Here is a 13,397-nt window from a genome sequence, read left to right on the forward strand (position 1 = left end):
CCCATTGACTCACCATGACCGTGGGTAAGTCCCTCTGAGTCCCTCTGTGCTCTCAGTTCTCTGTGTAATGGGCATAATTATGCCTATCCCAATATACTTAAAAGAACTGCATGAAGCCACAGCAGGAAATGCCTTGAAAGAGAACGTATGTCCTTGGACCATTACGTGCTTCAGCCCATAAAAGACAATTAACAGGGCATTTCCCAAAGGGTGGTAAACAAGATGAATTTTTTTTTTTTTTTTTTTTTTTTGAGACGGAATCTTGCTCTGTCTCTAGGTTGGAGTGCAATGGCACGATCTCGGCTCACTGCAGCCTCCACCTCCCGGGTTCAAGCGATTCTCCTGCCTCAGCCTCCCAAGTAGCTGAGACCACAGGCGTGTGCCACCATGCCCAGCTAATTTTTGTATTTTTAGTAGAGACGGGGTTTCACCATGTTGGCCAGAATGGTCTCGATCTCTCGACCTTGTGATCCACCTACCTCAGCCTCCCAAAGTGCTGGGATTACAGGTGTGAGCCACTGCACCTGGCCAAGATGATTTTTTTTTTTAATGATTCTCACAGGAACCTTTTTCTGAACAGTTAAGAAAGTATGTTAATGTGCATTAGGAAAAAATGGCTCAGCACATCAAACCTGTTATTTCATAGGTGTAATATGGCTTTGAATTCACAGTAGTGCCTAGGAGGAAGTTGAGTTTATTTTAGCCAAAAATAAAAAAGTGAGATGATGTGGTGTTATCTATTAAGTAAATAATGATACAAGTGCTACATGGATTTAGCAAAAAATGCAAAAGTGGTATACAAATGATCAATGCTTAGGAAAACTTCAAATTAGCAGGTAGTTAGAGGGAAATAACAAAATCAAGTTTATAAATATTTATATGAAATACCCATTTGAAATATTTCTTTTTACTATTTATTTATTATTTTCTAGACAGTGTCTTGCTCTGTCACCCAGGCTAAACTTGCAATGATACCATCATAGCTCATTGCAACCTCCAATTCCTGGGCTCAAGCAATCCTCCCACCTCAGCATCCCTAGTAGCTGAGACCACAGGCACATGCCACCACACTCAGCTAATTTTGTAGGTTTTTTGTAGAGGTGAGGCTCTTAATATGTTACCTGGGCTGGTTTCAAACTCTTGGACTCCAGGGATCCTCCTGCTTCAGTCTCCCAAAGCACTGGGATTACAGGCATGAGCCACCACGTGTGGCCAGGTTTCCTTTCCTTTTCCATCTCTTCTCTTCTCTTCTTCCTTCCTTCTTCTTTTTTTTTTTTTCGGTGGGGGATGGGGTTTCATTCTTGTCGTCCAGGCTGGAGTGCAGTGGTGTGATCTCGGCTCACTGCAACCTCCGCCTCCCTACCAGGTTCAAGTGATTCTCCTGCCTCAGCCTCTGAGTAGCTGGAATTACAGGCACCCATCATCATGCCCGGCTAATTTTTATATTTTTAGTAGAGACAGAGTTTCACCATGTTGGCCAGGCTGGTCTCGAACTCCTGACCTCAGGTGATCAACCTGCCTCAGCCTCCCAAAGTGCTAGAAGATTACAGGCTTGAGCCACTGTGCTTGGCCCCAGGTTTCCTCTTATTTAGTGCAAATATATATCACATAGTAAATCAGAGATCAGCAAAATTCTTTAAAGTACCAGATGGTTAATATTTAAACATTTAAAACATATAGGCCAGGCACAGTGGCTCATACCTGTAATCCCAGCACTTTGGGAGGCCAAGGCAGGAGGATCACTTGAACCCAGGAGTTCAAGACCAGCTGGGCAACATGGCAAAACCCCATTTCTACCAAAAAATTAAAAAAATAACAAAAATTAGCTAGGCACGGTGGCGTGCACCTGCAGTCCCAGCTACTTAGGAGGCTGACGTGGGAGGATAGCTGGAGTCCAGAACGCTGAGGCTGCAGTGAGCTGTGATTGTGCCACTGCACTTCAGCCTGGATGACAGAGTGAGACCCTGTGTCAAAAATAATAATAATAATAATAAATAAAAATTTAAAAAGAGAAAGGCTCATTTTATACATTTCCTGCACCAAAGCTGGTAGCAACCATTTTTCTAAGAAGCCCTGGTTCTTTTAGTCAAGAATGGTATTTAGAGACCAAAATCTTGGTGCTGGAAATGCACATAATATTTGAATTTATAAATAGAAATTGTGTCCAAAGTATGCCCTGGCTGCTCTAGAGATCCTGACAGCTCCCCTAAAAACTCTTCTTCATTTTTCTGGCCTGGACACTAAACCTCACCTGTGGCTCCTACACCTGGCCAGGTGCTTGAGAATAAAGAGTCAGTCATGTCCTCTGGTTGCCTTTGCAGAGGCAGAAACATGCAAGATTTTTCAATACCCAGAGTCAAATCCACTTTCAGGTTAACCTTCAATTAACTTTAAAAATCCAGTTACCAGAAACCATATTCCCCGGTAATCTTGGATAATTGAGGTTTTGCTACAAAAATAAGTATAGGGGATTTTAATGAAAGAATCTGACCTGCAATTTATAGGAGTCACAAAGTCTGATGTCCACATGAGCCAGAGCAGCTAATGAAAATGAGTAAAGAGGGCTGGGTATAAGACAGCATGGAATGGGAAGAATCGGGGTGAACTGGGAACACGTTAGCCATCCAAGGAGAGCAGCTGCTAGTCAACTCTAGCAGAACATGGTCACGCGGGGACAACTGTCACATCTTTCTGACTTTTCAAAAGATGAAGAAAATCCACATTTAAAAAAAATGCAAAATCTCATCATTTTGAAATGGCAATGGATTAAAGTCTTTTGTTAAAACTTAATACTGAGACAATATTTACATATAATAGAATGCATCCATTTTAAGTATATTGTTTGATGAGTTTTCACGAGTGTATGCATTTAATGAACCACCATCCCATTCAGGATCCAGAATATTTTCATCATCTCCAAAAGGCTCCCTGTACAACTTTTAGTCAACCCAACTCACCCAAGGCCCAGATACTTACTGATCTGCTTTCTGTCACAATAGATTAATTCATCTTTTCTAGGGGTTCATATAATGGAATTCTATAGTATGTATTCTTATGTGTTTAGCTTTTTACTCAACATATTTTTTATATATGTCCATGTTTTATGTATCAATAGTTGGTTCCCTTTTATTGTTGAATGGAATCCCATTATGGATATGCCGTAATTTATTTATTTCTTCCCCTGTTGGTGGATGTGCAGATTGCTTCTAGGTGAGGGCTATTATGAATAAGTGAGCATATATGTACAAGTCTGTGTGTGAACGTATGTTTTTCTCCTGGATAAGTAAAAGTGGAATTGCTGGGTCATATGATAAGTGTCCATTTAACTTTTTTTTAAATATAGAGACAGGGTCTTACTATGTTGCCAAGGCTGGCCTCAAACTCCCGGACTCAAGCAATTCTCCTGGCTTGGCCTCTGAAAGTGCTGGGATTACAGGCATGAGCCACTGCACCTGGCCTCCTTAACTTTATTATTATTATTATTATTATTATTCTGAGATGGAGTCTCACTCTGTCACCCAGGCTGGAGTTCAATGGCACAATCTCGGCTCACTGCAACCTCCACCTCCTGGTTCAAGCGATTCTCCTGTCTCAGCCTCCCAACTAGCTGGGATTACAGGCATGTGGCACCACTCCCAGCTAATTTTTTTTGTATTTTAGTAGAGACAGGGTTTCACCATGTTGGCTACAGGGTCTCAAACTCCTGACGTCAAGTGATCCACCTACCTTGACTTCCCAAAGTGCTGGGATTACAAGTGTGAGCCACCGCGTCCGGCAACTTTATAAGAAACGATATCAAATTGCCTTCCAAAGTGACTGTACCATTTTGCATTCCAACCAGCTGTGTAGGAGAATTCCAGTTGCTACATATCCTCACCAACACTAGATACTATCAGTCCTTGTAGTGGGTGTGAAGTGATATCTCATCGTGGTTTTGATCTGCATTTCTCCAGTGACTAATGATGGTGAGCATTTTTTCGTGTGCTTATGGGCCATTCATATTTCCTCTTTTATGTTGTCTATTCAAATCATTGGCCCATTTTTTGCTGAACTGTTTGTCTTATTATTTAGTTGTAAGAGTTCTTTATATATCCTGCATAGAAATTCTTTGTCAGATATATGTATTTCAAGTATTTTCTCCCAGGAGCTTGCTGTCTCGTTCTCTCAACCATGTCTTTTGAAAAGCAGATTTTAGGCCGGGCGCGGTGGCTCAAGCCTGTAATCCCAGCACTTTGGGAGGCCGAGACGGGCGGATCACGAGGTCGGGAGATCGAGACCATCCTGGTTAACACGGTGAAACCCCGTCTCTACTAAAAAATACAAAAAACTAGCTGGGCGAGGTGGCGGGCGCCTGTAGTCCCAGCTACTCGGGAGGCTGAGGCAGGAGAATGGCGTGAACCTGGGAGGCGGAGCTTGCAGTGAGCTGAGATCCGGCCACTGCACTCCAGCCTGGGTGACAGAGCGAGACTCCGTCTCAAAAAAAAAAAAAAAAAGAAAAGCAGATTTTAATTCTAATAAAGTACAATTTATAAGTTTTTTATGATTCATGATTTTAGTGTCCTATCTGAAGATCTTTGCATATCCTAAAGTTCCACAGATTTTCTTCTATGCTTTCTTCTGGGTGTTTTATAGTTTATTAGGTCTATGAACCATTTGAAGTTAGTTTTTGCATATAGTGTGGGGTAGGAGTTAAGATTCCCTTCAAAAAAATATGGACAACTATTTGTTTAAGCATTTCTTGTTTGAAAAAAATTACACTTTTTTTTTTTTTTTTTTTTTTTTACATTTTAATCTTTCTTTTAAATAGAGACAGGTTCTCACTGTGTTGCCCAGGCTGGTCTCAAACTCCTGGGCTCAAGTGATCCCAGTACTTTGTTGGCCCAAAGAACTGGAAGTACAGGTGTGAGCCACCATGCCCGGCCAAGACTACACTTTCTTCATTGAATTACCTTGGCAAATTTGTAGGTCTATCAGAGCTCCCTAATCCAATGATCGGTAGATCTATCATTACACCAATACCATACTGTCCTGATAAATGCAACTTACAGTAAGTGTTGATATCACATAGAAATGTCTTTCAACTTGTTTTTATTCTTCGTGAGTTTTTAAAAATTTTGTTTTGACGTGTGTATGTGTGTGCACGTGTACACGTGCATGTGTGTCTGATTCTGTTTTGTTTTTGCTGTTTTAGCTCTTTTGCTTTTCCACATAAATTTTAGAATCAGTTTGTCAATGTCTACAAAAATTCTGCTGGGATTTTGGTTGAAATTGAGTAGACTCTAGAGATTAAGAGTGAGTTGACTCTAGAGGTTAATTGACATCTTAACCATATCGAGTCTTCTAATCCATGAGCATGGTATAGCTCTCCATTTATTTCAACTTTCTTTTCATTTAAATGATTAAAAATCAGACAAGGTGCCAAGACAATTAAATGGGAGAAAGAATAGTCTGGGTGCTGGGACAAGTGGATGTCTACAAGAAAAACAATGAAGTTGTATTCCTATCTCACACTACATACATAAATTAATTCAAAATGAATCAAAGACCTAAATATAGAGTTGGAACTATAAAATCCTTAGAGTAAAACATAGAAACAAATCTTCAGGACCTTGCATTAGGCAATAGAGTCTTAGATATGAAACCAACGCACACACACACAAAAAAGAAATATAGATAAATTTGGCATCATCAAACTTAAAAACTTTTGTTCTTCAAAGGACACCATCAAGAAAATAAAAAGACCACACACAGAGAAGGAAAGAAAATGTTTGCAAGTCCCGCCTGATAAGGGACTTGTGTACAGAATATATAAATAACTCTTGCAACTCAGTAGTAAAAAGATAAATAGCCCAGTTAAAAATTGGTGAAGGATCTGAATAGACATTTCTCCCAAGAAGACATAGTGGCCATATAATGGATCTAATGGCCAATATATAAGCCTATGAGAAGATGTTCAACATCATTAGCTATCAGGAAAATGCAAATTGAAACCAACATAAGATATCACTTTACACCCCACTAAGGTAGCTGTAATCATTTTTTAAAAATGGATAATAAGTTTTGGAGAGGATATGGAGAAATTAGAACCCTTATACAACGGGTGAAATTGTTAAGTAGTGCAGCCATTTTGGAAAACAGTCTTGCAATTCCTCAAAACGTTAAACACAGAATTACCATCGGACCCAGGTCAGGAGTTCGAGACCACTTCTAGGTATATACCGAAGAGAAATGAAACCTATTTCTACACAAAACTTATACATGATCATTCACAGCAGTATTATCATAACAGCCAAAAAGTAAAAACAACCAAATTATCCATCAACTGATGAATGGATAAATAAAATGTAGCCTCAACATAACATGGGATATTATTTAGCAATAGAAAGAAATGAAGCACTAATACATGCTGCAACATACCTTGAAAACACACTAAGTAAAAGAAGCCAGTCAGAAAAGACCGCATATTGTGAAATTCCATTTTTTGTTTGTTTGTCGAGACTGAGTTTCACTCTTCTCACCCAGGCTGGAGTTCAGTGGCACGATCTCTGCTCACTGCAAACTCTACCTCCTGAGATCAAGCAATTCTCCGGCCTCAGCCTCCCAAGTAGCAGGGATTACAGGCACGCACCACCACGCCCAGCTAATTTTGTATTTTTAGTAGAGACAGGGTTTCACTATGTTGGCCAGGCTGGCCTTGAACTCTTGACCTCAAGCGACCTGCCCACTTCACCCTCCCAAATGGCTGGAATTACAGGCATGAGCCGCTGTGCCCAGTCTGCAATTCTGCTTTTATTAGGAGTGTCCAATCTTTTGGCTTCCCTGGACCACACTGGAAGAAGAATTGTCTTGGGCCACTCATAAAGTGGACTAACACTAACAATAGCTGATGAGCTAAGAAAAAAAAAAAATCTCATAGTGTTTTAAGAAAGTTTATGAATTTGTGTTGGGCCACATTCAAAGCCATCCTGGGCTGCCTGTGGCCTGTGAGCCACAGGATGGAAAAGCTTGGTTTATATGAAACATCCAAAATAGGTAAATCTAGAGAGAAAGAGAATACATAAGTGGTTTCTGATGGGGAGGAGGAGGGTGGAGAGAGGAATGAGAAATAACTCCTAATGGGCATGGAGTTTTCTTTAGGGGAAATAAAGATGTTTTAAAATTGATTGTGATGATAGTTGAACAATGTGAATATACTGAAATCCAGTGAATTCTACACTTTAAATGGATGGATTATATGACATGTGAACTGTATCTCACTGAAACTGTTAATTAAAAGGAGGAATTGTGCTGGGCATGGTGGCTCACACCTGTAATCCCAACACTTTGGGAGGCCGAGGCAGGAGGATTGCTTGAGCCCAGAAGTTTGAGACCAGCCTGGACAACATAGTGAGACCACCCCTCCCCACCCCTACCATCCTGGTTTCTACAAAAAATAAAATAAAATAAAATAAATTAGTTAGGCATGGTGGTGTGCACCTGTGGTCCCAGTTACTCAGCAGGCCAAGGTGGGAGGATCACTTGAGTGCAGGAAGTCAAGGCTGCAGTGAACCATGATCTTGCCACAGCACTCCAGCCTAAGCAAACAAAAAGCAATACTGGGCCAGGCACGGTGGCTCACGCCTGTGACAGCATTTTGGGAGGCTAAGGTGGGCGGATCACTAGAGGTCAGGAGTTGGAGACCAGCCTGGTCAACATGGTGAAACCCGTCTCTACTGAAAACACAAAAATTAGCTGGGCATGGTGGCACACACCTGTAATGCCAGCCACTGGGGAGCCTGAGGCAAGAGAATCACTTGAACCCAGGAGAAAGAAGTTGCAGTGAGCTAAGATCATGCCACTGCACTCCAGCCTGGACAACAGAGCAAGACCCTGTCTCAAAAAAAACCAACCAAACAAACAAAAGCAATACTGTGCTAAGAACAACAAAGACGTTTTGCACACCCCATACAGCTGATGAGTCAGCCTTTTGCAACCTCTTATTCAGAAGGGGGATGTTAAGAATTGGACATATGAATAGCATTTATGTGTCTTTTGTCAAAACAGTAAGTAGAGGCACACACAGGGCTGCGCTCCCAATTATCACAAGGACTCTGGGCTATATGATCCAATCTCAGGAAAAAAATTGCCCCTGAGAGTGAGCAGATGTTTTGTCTCATAAGAAAACCGAAACAGGGCCGGGCGCAGTGGCTCACGCCTGTAATCCCAGCACTTTGGGAGGCTGAGGCGGGCAGATCACCTGAGGTTGGGAGTTTGAGACTAGCCTAACCAACATGGAGAAACCCCGTCTCTACTAATAATACAAAATTAGCTGGGCATGGTGGCGCATGCCTGTAACCCTAGCTACTCAGGAGGCTGAAGCAGGAGAATTGCTTGAATCCAGGAGGTGAAGGTTGCAGTAAGCCAAGATCGCGCCATTGCACTGTAGCCTGGGCAACAAGAGCAAAACTCCGTCTCAAAAAAAAGAAAGAAAGAAAGAAAGAAAACTGAAATAGTTTCCCACACTTATTGTTTTTGCATTTACTACCAGGAACATTTGCCATGAGTTCAGGGCCAATGTATAGTCAGCAACCTGTGACACTGAAGCATGACAATTGGTGTGTCTCTTTCTGCATGCACACATGGACTCAGTCTCTACTTGACTTGCTTGGATTGGGTTAAGCTGTACGCTGATTCAATCTCTTCTCCATAAACGGTGTATACATTCCAAACACAGACCATCTATCACCTTGGGGGTGAAATCTGACCAGAACATCATAAAGTTGTTTGCAGCACTTACTTTTATTTGGCTAATGACCCAAGGGGCCAGACTAGTTTGACGCTCAGCCAATACTCAACACACTTCTGCTATTTGCCTAGTTTTTGTAACAACTTTTGCTACAGATAATACTGTTTAAACATTTTTCTTTAAATCAATTTCCCTTTTTTTACTTAAGCACATTTATGAACATAAAGCAAAAGTCAGTACCTCTTGCCATAAGTAGAAGGTGGCTCTTAAAAATAAGTAAAACGTTTTACTTATGTAAAACATTACATATGTAAAACGTTTTACTTATGTAAAACATTACATATGTAAAACGTTTTACTTATGTAAAACATTACATATGTAAAACTTATGTAAAACATTTTACTTATGTAAAACATTATGTAAAACATTTTACTTATGTAAAACATTACTTATGTGAAACATTCTGTGAAAACAGAGTATTGCCCATTCTAACTAGATACTGTTGTCTGAGCCTGAGGCCTCATCGTTAAACCTGGAGATTAGAAGGGTTGGAGAGGTGTTAGGACCTGTTAGTACCAACCTGAGACTGAGAGGTGACAACGTGTTGGTGGCCCTCACTCTCAGCACCTCCTCGGCCTCGGCACCCACTCTGGCCACGCTTGAGAGGCCCTTCAGCCCGCTGCTGCACTGTGGGAGCCCCTCTCTGGGCTGGCCTAGGCCAGATCCAGCCCCCTCTGCTTGCAGGAAGTGTGGAGGGAGAGGTGCCTGTGGACGCCAGTGTGAGTTCCGGGTAGGCGTGGGGTTGGTGGGCCCCTCACTCGGAGTAGCCAGCCAGTGAGGGGCTTAGCACCCAGGCCAGCAGCTGCAGAGGGTGCGCTGGGTCCCCCAGCAGTGCTGGCCCACAGGCGCTACGCTCAAATTCTTGCCTGGCCTCAGCTGCCTCCCCATGGGGCAGGGCTCGGGACCCGCAGCCTGCCATGCCTGAGCCTCTCCCCCGTGCCATGGGCTGCTGTGCGGCCCGAGCTTCCCCGATGAACACCGCCCCCTGCTCCATGGCGCCTGCTCAACCACCCAAGGGCTGAGGAGTGCGGACGGATGGCACTGGATTGGCAGACAGCTCCACCTGTGGCCTTGTTGCGGCATCCACTAGGTGAAGCCAGCTGGGCTCCTGGGTCTAGTGGGGACTTGGAGAACCTTTATATCTAGCTGAGGGATTGTAAATACACCAATCAGCACCATGTGTGTAGCTCAAGGTTTGTAAATACACCAATCAGTACTCTGTATCTAGCTAATCTAGTGGGGACTTGGAGAACTCTTCTGTCTAGAACTCTGTGTCTAGCTAAAGGATTGTAAATGCACCAATCAGCACTCCGTGTCTAGCTCAGGGATTGTAAACACACCAATCAGCACCCTGTCAAAATGGACCAATCAGTTCTCTGTAAAATGGACCAATCAGCTCTCTGTAAAATAGACCAATCAGTTCTCTGTAAAGTGGACCAATCAGCCGGATGTGGGTGGGGTCAGATAGGGGAATAAAGCGGCGGAGAGACAGACAGAGGCAACCCGCTGGGATTACTTTCCCCATTTGTTGTGTTTTCACTCTTTGCAATAAATCTTGCCACTGTTTACTCTTTGGATTAACACCCAGACTTTATGAGCTGTAACACTCACCACGAAGGTTTGCAGCTTCACTCCTGAAGTCAGCATCACAAACCCACCAGAAAGAAGAAACTGCGGACAGATCTGAACATCTGAAGGAACAAACTCCGGACACACCAACTTTAAGAGCTATAATACTTACCGCTACTGTCCGTGGCTTCATTCTTGAAGTCAGCGAGACCAAGAACCTACGAATTTTGGACACAAGATTTTCTCCTTGACTAAATCAGAATAATTACATGAGAATAGAAAAAAGGAGACATTCTAGAGGCCTTTGTTTCTTCTACGACTACCTATGGGAACCTAATGGGATGTTCACCTGTGTGGCTTTAGGGTGTTAGACTATACAAGGCAGACGAAGCCGTGGTTCTTTACACATGCCTGGGTCATGGCAAACATTTAGTACTTCGATGTTGCCCTTGTAGTTGTTATTATAATAACTGTTACTACTTTATTATTTCAGAGCAGGGAATAGACCTTCTGGGGAAAGTTGGGAGTGGGGTTAGTCTATGAACATCCTCTTAAAGCCATGATGGCCTGCACAGGCACATAGAGTTAGAAAGAGAGAGAGAGAGAAGAAAAAAAGTTGGACAAGACCCCTTTTGGGGAAGGAAGGTGAGAGATGTTACTGTGTCAGATAATTGGATCAGGAGTGAACATGCTTGGGCAGATTTAACATCTGGATATTCGATGGAGTGCTGGGCCTTGTCAGGGATATAGAGCTGCTATCCTCAGGGGACTTTCGATCTCCTGGGAGAAGCCACAGGCACAAGAAACTAGAACACAGTATAAAACAAGGGTCTATTTTACTGTTAAGCTTCTTATAGGTGCAAATGTCAGGCATCCGATTTGAATATGCATAAGTAAGAAAGAAAATATGTTGGTTCCCATATCTGATGAGGCCAGGAATTAATGGCTTCAGGCATGGCTGGATCCAAGTGTTCAAATGTGATGTCAGAAATTTCTCTCCAACTCAGCTTAGTAGGCTTAGTTAAAAGTGGGGTCTCTCCATTAGTTATTCCAATTTAAACTGATAGAATTGAGTCCTAATGTTCCAGTCTGGGTCATATGCACATCTCCCAGAGCTAAGAGGAGAGATCAGCCTGGCAACTCACACCAAATGAGATGAAGGGGACAGCAAGATACCTTCACCTGAAACATCAGAGCAAAGGGAAGAGGCTGCTGGGCACATAGGAACCACACTGCCCAGCATGGTGCCCCTAGAAGGGAAAGGCTCTCAGAACAGAGTGAGGGTCCAGCCTGGAGTCAGGAGAGCTTCGTGGAGGAGGTGGCCTTTGGTCTGGACCTTGAAGATCAAATACAACTGGGGCTCGAGGAATACAGCTGGGATGCTCCTGCTGCAGATTCCTGCTCTGTGTCAAGAGAAGGGAGGGGGAAGCAGGAATGTCCTTAGATACCCCATGTGCTGTAACAAGTACCTGGTGGTCTTCACAAGAATCCTACCCCTTCATGCCTATGGGAAACAGAGTCTCAGAAAGCTCTGGCATTCCTCCTCATGACCCATACCCTCCAACCTCAATGCTCTGGACACAACCTCACCCCATTCTAATTCATATCCACAGAACACCTTTTTTTTTCTTTTTTCTTTCTTTCTCCAAGGACTCTCAGACCTGGTCAGGAGTCCATTTTCTAATAAAAATCGCTGACACTTAGGTGCCAGGCATGAATCCACCCTCTCCATATTTCCATGCAGCCAGCCTCCATGACACCGTTGTCAGGCGGAAGCTGTGATTATCCCCATTTTATGGATGAGGAAACTGAAAGACTGAGAAGGAGATTTGCTCAAAGTCACACAGCTAGAAAGCAGCAGTGCTGAGAGTCAAAGCCAGACATTTGCCAGGAGTTCGAGGTTGCAGTGAGCCATGATCATGCCGCTACACTCCAGCCTGGGTGATAGAGTGAGACCCTGTCTCAAACAAACAAACAAAAGGCCAGAAAATTTGGTTACAGAATCTTTATTCTAAACCACCACCCTTTAATGCCTCTAGCATCTCAGGGCATGGGGTCCCAGTCTTTCCTGTCATGTTTCATAGCTCTGCGTTTTTGATGGATTCTTTGCTTAACATCTGTCTTACCCACTGACAGCTAGTGACAATGGAAACTGGTATACTGAGGACTTGGTCTGTGCTAGGCTCAGTACATAGCACTTTTTGTTCGTCCCCGAATTTCACCCTCTCAGCAATCCTGTAAGTTAGATGTAATTATTACAGTAAGTCTTCACTTAACATCGTTGATATGTTCTTGGGAACTGCAACTCTAGGTGAAACGATGTATAGTGAAATCAATTTCACCATAGTCTAATTGATATCAACAAGAGTTAAGCTCCTAGGCCTATTTCTGGTCACAAAAAAAAAGTCACCAAATTTCTAAGTAAAGACCAAAATGCTTCTAATATTAAACATTGAAATAAATATGAGTTATACATACATTTAAGAAAGATTAAGACCGGGTGCGGAGGTTCACGCCTGTAATGCCAGCACTTTGGAATACTGAGGTGGGGGGATCACTTGAGCTCAGGAGTTTGAGACCAGCTTGGGCAACATTATGAAACCCGACTCTACTAAAAATACAAAAATTCAGCCCAGCACGGTGGCTCATGCCCAAAATCCCAGCACTTTGGGAGGCCAAGGCGGGCAGATCATGAGGTCAAGAGATTGACACCATCCTGGCCAACATGGTGTACTAAAAATACAAAAATTAGCTGGGCGTGGTGACACGTGTGTATAGTCCCAGCTACTCGGGAGGCTGAGGCAGAAGAATCGCTTGAACCAGGGAGGCAGAGGTTGCAGTGAGCCGAGATCACAACACTGCACTCCAGCCTGGTGACAGAGCCAGACTCTTGTCTTTAAAAACAAAAAAACAAAAAAACAAAAAAAAAACTTCACCGGTATGGTGGTGCATGCCTGTAATCCCAGCTACTTAGGAGGTTGAGGTGGGAGGATCACTTGAGCCTAAGAGGTAGAGATTGCAGTGAGCCATGATTGCACCACTG

General features: G+C 43.0%; 1 protein-coding gene across 3 annotated transcripts in view; it reads left to right on the plus strand.

Moving 5' to 3' along the window:
- SCNN1B (sodium channel epithelial 1 subunit beta) overlaps window positions 1–13,397 on the plus strand; it is an 88,203-nt gene that overhangs the window by 39,005 nt on the left and 35,801 nt on the right. Inside the window, exon 1 of one of the 3 annotated variants that reach the window (XM_077986525.1) lies at window positions 3,847–3,965. The exons of the other annotated variants lie outside the window; for them this stretch is intronic. The gene's annotated coding sequence lies outside the window, so the exon portion shown is untranslated. Of the gene's footprint in view, window positions 1–3,846; window positions 3,966–13,397 lie in introns of those variants that run through there. 3 annotated transcript variants of the gene reach the window in all.

This window comes from Macaca mulatta, chromosome 20 (assembly GCF_049350105.2).
Source record: "Macaca mulatta isolate MMU2019108-1 chromosome 20, T2T-MMU8v2.0, whole genome shotgun sequence".
NCBI lineage: Eukaryota > Metazoa > Chordata > Mammalia > Primates > Cercopithecidae > Macaca > Macaca mulatta.